The sequence below is a fragment of the Myodes glareolus genome, chromosome 6 (genome assembly GCF_982192425.1).
Source record: "Myodes glareolus chromosome 6, mMyoGla1.1, whole genome shotgun sequence".
In the NCBI taxonomy this organism is placed as follows: Eukaryota; Metazoa; Chordata; class Mammalia; order Rodentia; family Cricetidae; genus Myodes; species Myodes glareolus.
In genome coordinates this window covers 110,688,151-110,694,894 of record NC_142031.1, presented here as the reverse complement: position 1 = coordinate 110,694,894, position 6,744 = coordinate 110,688,151, and the positions used below count along the sequence as shown (strand labels likewise).

At 46.2% G+C, this 6,744-nt stretch overlaps 1 protein-coding gene across 6 annotated transcripts in view; it reads right to left on the bottom strand.

Annotated features, from left to right (window-relative positions):
* The window catches only part of Osbpl3 (oxysterol binding protein like 3), a 173,661-nt gene that overhangs the window by 142,822 nt on the left and 24,095 nt on the right, over positions 1–6,744 (bottom strand). For 5 of the 6 annotated variants that reach the window (XM_048440321.3, XM_048440320.3, XM_048440326.3 and 2 more), the window contains one exon: positions 4,562–4,643. The exons of the other annotated variant lie outside the window; for it this stretch is intronic. The gene's annotated coding sequence lies outside the window, so the exon portion shown is untranslated. The remainder of the gene's footprint in view (positions 1–4,561; positions 4,644–6,744) is intronic. 6 annotated transcript variants of the gene reach the window in all.

The window sequence follows — 6,744 nt, the reverse complement described above, 5'->3', positions numbered from 1 at the left end:
AGTGTCTGTTGAATGATGGCCAAGCTCTTAATACTCCTCCTAAATGGATATTTGCTAGCAAGTGCTTGCTGTGTCTCTCAGTATGAAAACCAAATGGGTTCTCAGAAGGGAATAAAACAGAGTTAAGCACATTAGGAAACAGCAAGCTTGCATCAGAGTCACGGAATATATTTTGTGGAGGCGTGCTGGGATTGACCCCACTCACTGCCTGCTTCCGGTCCTAATACATTACAAATACTCAATAAATGCTAAATGAGCAAACGCAAAGATGGATGGAATGGGTGAAGGAAAGAAAACACCAAGTCACTTTAGACCAAGGCTGTGAGACGTCATGTAAAACACAGCCAGGGCTACCTGACACACCTTAAATGTCCCATGGTGCAACCTAGACCACGGCAGGTATCCAGGCTGGAGACAAAAATCTCATGAAGAAAATAATCTTCATGCTAATCAGCGTAAGAGCCAAGAAAGAAAAACTGTCCAGGGTGCTTGCTCCACTGCTGACCACACTCAGAGAAGGGTGAGGGGACAGGAAGGCTCAGACAGATGCATGAATTTTCCCTTCTCAGAGCGCCTGTCTTCCGCGTTCACAGTGTTGATTGCACTCTGCTTCATCCCAAACCACAGGTTTCATGGGAAAGGAATTAACAACAATGCTCAAATACACAATGACGCAGGTGAAGCGCATTCCTGAGCCCCAGGAATCCACATACTGCTCTGCTGAACAACCTGTCTATCCAAACACTCGGGTTTATCATTATTATCATTACTCAAGTTAAAGAATCTTTAGACAGGAAGCTATTATTTTCACCCAGAGACAGTTACCTTTTTATCCTTCCTCCATAAGGACATCGAGTCCCAAGGTAAGTCATCAAACCGAAATAGCTCTAAACAATCTGGGTAATGAAGGAGACATTATAGTTACTCATAAGCCGAGAACCATTTACATGCCTGGAATGCGCATAAGCCCACACTAGAGACACACTCAGCCTGGGTAAATCAGCTGCAAAACAATTAGTTAGACAGGCGGGAACTCTCTCTCCACTCCAATTCTGTGAACTCAGTACTTCTGGCCAGGTCCTCACATAGCTCAACAATGAAGACAAAGACACAAAACCACAAAGAAACTAGAGGGTGCGCTGTGGTTTGAACGTGAAATGTGCCCCCACTGGGCGGAGTTTGAGCAGCTGGTCTCCAGCTTGGTGACACTATTTTAGGCAGTCAGGCATCCTCTAGGATGAGGGGCTGGGGAAGAAGACTTTGAAGGTTATACCTGCCTCTGAGTCCAGGCTCGAGCTCTCTGATTCCCGGTTAGATGAAATGTGAACGAGTTCATACTCCCACCACCGTGCCGCCTTCTCCATGAATTCCTCTGAGCCCCCAAACAAGCCCTGCCCTTATGCTACTTCTGTCATGTGTTTTACCACAGCCATGAGAAAGAACTGTGGGAGTTTGGATATCCCCAAAAGGCTCAGGCATTGGAACACTTGGTCTCCGGCTGGTGGCACTCTTTGGAGAAGTCTAGGGGTGCATAGCACGTCATGGGAGGTGGCCTTTTGAGAGCGCAGAGCCTTGCCCTACTTCCAGTGTGTTCTCTGTTTCATGTTCGCAGTAAAAGATGCATGCCCTCAGCTCCCCGCTCCTGCCCCATACCTACCACCTGCTGCCATGGCGGAAGCTCTTTTCTAGGGAACCACCGGCCCAGCTTCCTCGGTCATGGCGTCTCATCACAGCGGCGGGAAAACAACTGACACAGGAACAGACATAGGGATGGTGATTCCTGCAGCCCGCCCTGTCCGGCCTCTCACCAACATAAAGAAATAATAATAATAAAGTCCACCCAATAGCACAGTACAGAGAACCAAAAGCGAGACCAGTTACAGTTTGAATGTGCTGGGAACAATCTAGAAATTCACGTCACTGCTCTGTGCAGGTAGACTACAGAAAGGTAATGGATTTGAGGAGGTGAAAAAAACATTAATGACCACATATGAAAAGGAAACAGACGTACTACGCATGCCCTGACTTGCTAGGTAAAGTTCTCTGCTATGTTGTAACACAAGAAGGCCTTGGAAAAGAGGCGGGGAGGGGGGGGATGGGGAACGGATTTGATTCCCAGAACTCACAAGTCAGCTCACAACCACCCGTAACTACAGTTCCAAGGGATCTGGCACCTCCTGGCTCTGTAGGCACCAGGCACACATATGATATACAGACATACACATAGGCAAACACCCATGCACATTTTTAAAAAAAATCATTCTGTGTCTCAAAACTGAAAGATTTTAGCAGGAACATAATGACCAAAGCATGTTTCTAAAAGTTCCAGAGGTAGAGTCAGGTGTGGTAGGCCAACACTTGATTCCAGCACTGCGAAGGCTGAGGCAGGGGGCTCTCTGTGAGTTCAAGGTTAGCCTCGCCTTAGAGAGTTCCAGGTTAGCAGAGCTGCACAGTGAGACACTATCTCTAAATTAACAAATTAATTTTTAAAAGAAGACTTATAAGGGCAAAAGACACTGTGAAGGGTCTTTGGCAAGAACTCTGGTAACTGGGTCTCACTGCACCTCCCAGCTGTGGTGCTAAGGGCTGGATCTGAGGAGAGACAGGAGGGTGTGGCCACACAGCAGGTGAGGAAAAGTGATCTAAAGTTCTACTGTGTGTCTTATACACAGAATGCCTAGTGGAGCAGGGGTATTGTAGACTGTGTATACACTGTCAACATTTAACAATGCCTGGCATAAAGAAGGCTTCCAACAAGTTATTTTTAATTAAAGCACTGTTATAATTCTTATTTATATTTATATTCTTAAAGCCAGTAGCAAATTTCCCAGGTGACGATCACGACCAATAAGGCAAAAAAACCTAGCATTTTCCCATGATGAGAATGGGTTCTCCTATTTCTGTGTCATTTGGGGATTTGTGTATTTCATCAATAAAAATATACTAAGCCCTGAGATGTCATGTTGGGGACACTGTGTTCGTCGATGAGACAGAAGTTTCTGTCCTTATAGACCTTCTGTTCTGGTCACTCTCCCTGGTTTTGGACTGGAGTACAGGCCTTCGGAGTGACCTTGGGGCCTTTGCATGTTTTATTTCCTCTACCAAATAATCAGACATTTCTGAGACTTGTGATTGGTCTCTTCAGATCTCTGTGGAAACGGGTCCCTTTGACCATCCTAATTAAAACTGAATGCCAGCTCTTGGTCCCCTATCCATGCCCCCAAGTTTCTCATCTCTGCTCTAACGTCCTCCATAGCATTTATTAGACCTGACACACAGAGCTATTCATTTATAACGTGAAGGCCACACGCCCCTGTTACATTCCTAGGACCTACAGGGGGCAGAGCACTGAAATCATGGCACACGATGAATGTTTACAGAATGGATGTTCTTTAAACATACAACCACAGCTCACTTAGCCTGTCCACTGCTGAGCAGTTCCATGCCAACCAGTCCCTGAGTCTACTAAGAAATCCTGCACCTGTATCTATGACATCAGGCAGTTTCCCAACAGCCTCCAGCTTACCACTGGCTGCGCCATCTGCTAACAGTCAGAGCACAATGTCCACTTCACATTCCAGGTCACTAATATGTCCATTTCGACCAAGACCAGGAACAGCCTCCACGAAAAACACTTTCTGGTCCTCCCAGGGTAAGAGAGAACCACAGTCAACATCCGGATGTGAAGCTGGGGGGTGGCTCCCATCGTCACACGGAAGCCTACTTTATGGGGTCACACACTGGGTCTCAAGGCTTCAGTAAAACCTCCCTGGAAGGGAGGCACTGTTGAGCCTGCCCCAGGCAGATCACTGGCCCCGCCACACCCTCAACTCACCAATCATTTTCCGTTCTTTCCAGATGTAGCAACATCTGGGCAACAGGCAGCAGACAGAATTGTTTTGTTCCCTAAACCATCAAGTCCGTCAGACTAGAATACAGCTAAGTTTTAAAACACAATCCATTGGTTTTCTCCACCCTGGCTTTATTCCCCACCTGCTCCTCTGATGAACCCATGAATGCTGAAGGACAAAACCTCAGCACCTGCTAGTCCAGGTCTCACAACCGCAATCCCGCAGGAAGGCACCGACACACAAGCTCCCTCTGAAGGCAAGCCGTCCCTTTATAAAGCAAGGCTCGCGGTTAGACCTAAAACTTTCAGATACTCTGCCTGTCCCTGAAATCTGGACTTTCCTTGCCCTTTGGGGTCTTCGCATCTGTCTGCAAACTACTTACAGAGTTTCCCGACAGGAATAAAAATGCTCTCTTCAACGAAGATGCACTATTTTGCTTCTTTATAAGGAAAAATCTAACTTTTCTCCTCTTAATTTTCTTGGCCTTCAAGCATCCCTCTCTCCTCATGGTGGTCGTCTGTTTCCCATTTCCAGTCCCTGTTTCACCAGGGAAAGCGGTAAGCTGCACCTCTCCACTCCCACAACTATGGTTGCTCATTAGTATAACCGAGATTAATTACATTGTATCTGCTTTGCCAGTGCTGTCAAGGTCAAATATCAAGTCAGTAGAACTGCCATCAAAGCATTCTAGAAAGTTCCAGTGACTCTACCTGAATAAGCTCGGTGCTTCTGAAGGGGGGAAGGGTATCAGTGTTGCACTAATCTCTTGGTCTTTGCTGAGACAGGGCAGACCTGAAAAGGAAAAAGGAAAAACAAATGGTCACCCCTCTAAAGTTTGAGAAAGAAATCCAGTTATCTCCTTTTCCCATCAATAAAGATCAGAGTTCTAAGCAGACTCCCTGCTCCCATCCACATCCACACTGAAGTAAGAAAAAAAAAAAAAACCACTCAGTGATTGTAGTAAGTGTGAAACCAAGCCCTAATGAAGGCTGAAGAGCTCAGAGTGGGCTGTGGCGGTGAGCAGACCTCGATCTGAGAAAATCCGTGACAAACCTCCAGTCACTACTATCATTTGTTATGAGTTCATTTGACCTAAAGCGTGCTCGAGAGTTTTGCCTTGCATCCTTTAATATGCACACGTTAAACGAAGTCACCTCGTGAACTGTCCACTTAACACTCTCAATTATAATATCAGCCACTGAATGATTTCATGGGAATTGTTTTAATAATTGTATCCAAGCTTACTTCTCTGAAAAGGAAAAAAATGTTGCTTTATCTGGTTATTGTGGAGAGACAGACAGAACGCACACCGGTGAAGGTTGTAAAGGCTAGCGGTTTCGCTGTTTGACTACCATTCCAAACCTGCGCAATCCCATCCCTTCTTTGCAGAGAGGGCTAGGATTTCACTCACGCAGTTCAAAACCCTACAGCTATAAAAAGACAACACCCCACCCAGACCCCTGCCCTCCAGCCACCTCCTCCTCTCAGGCAAAGATTAATATAACCAATGCCATCTCTGTTTTCTTTCAGATGAAAAAATTACAACTCTCCCAGCTTTTAAGTCAATGCAGCCCGCAATGCACTGTTCCCCACTTTCTTGGGATTGAACCATAAGGATAGGCATGAGACTAGAAACCGTCTCAAGCGATAGTGAGCTGTATGGGAGGCCATCACGGGAACAGACCACTACTTCCCTGTTCACCACATTCCGCTGTCTCCTGTCTCTGCTCTCACAGCCTTGGATCATGCGCAGCACAGGTGTAAGGCACATTTACACAAGTGGAACTGCTGAGTCAGCAGGATGCGCATCTACGACTTGCCAAAAAATTTCAGATGATCCTCCTTGAGGCCCGAGGCACATGATCCACTGCCAGCCCAGAGCAGGCTGCCACTCCACACACTTACCCACTGTCCGTCAACACATAGGCCGACTCTCAGCTAAGGGGGAGAGCGAAAAGTTGCATTCGTGTATTGTGATTGTTTCTTCTAATGAGATTTTTGATTCTATTTTTTTTAATTACACAGACTGAGCAAGTTGTATTTATGGATGTAGCAAAAAAACTAATGAAAAAAGAGGCCAAGAACTTGAGAAAGGGTAAGAAGGAGTAATGGGAGGACTTGGAGGGAGGGAAAGGAGAAGAGAAATGGTATAGTCGTATTATAATCTTAAAAATGAAAAGAAATTTAAACATTATTTCCCCAGGGTTACTGAGATGGCTCAGTGAGCAAAGTGCTTGCCATGCAAGTGTGAGTACCTGCAGTCAGAGTCTCAGCACCCACAAACACCAGACAAGCCTGGTGGCCGGCTTGCAAGCCCAGAGGTCAGGACAGGAGGCTGCCAGGACACACTGGGTAGTTAGACTCGACAAGTCAGTAAGATCTGGGTTCAAGCAAAAGACCTGCCTCAGTACAGGACGGGGGAGAAAGTGATGGAGGAAGACAGCCATATCAATCTCTGGTCTACACACACACACTCACACACTCACAAACACACACTCACACACTCACAAACACACACTCACACACTCATAAACACACACACATACACACACACACAAACATACAAACATACTCACACATACACATACTCACATATATAAACACACTCGCACACACACATATACACACTCATAAACATATAAACACACACACACGAAAAGAATTCACGCCATACTCTGCCATTTTCCTCCTCTAGACCCCCCTACACACAATAGTCACCCTGCAGTTGCTACCCCTGAGTGGGTGAGACTTCAGTGAAACTCCTCCCTTCCACCTTACACTTAAAAAACTGTATGACAATCAGATGCAAAGGCATGCCAGTGCTTACGAGATGCTCCTGCATCCTCCCTTCCTAGGATGCCGAGGGCACATCTCCTGAGGGTTTATCAGATGC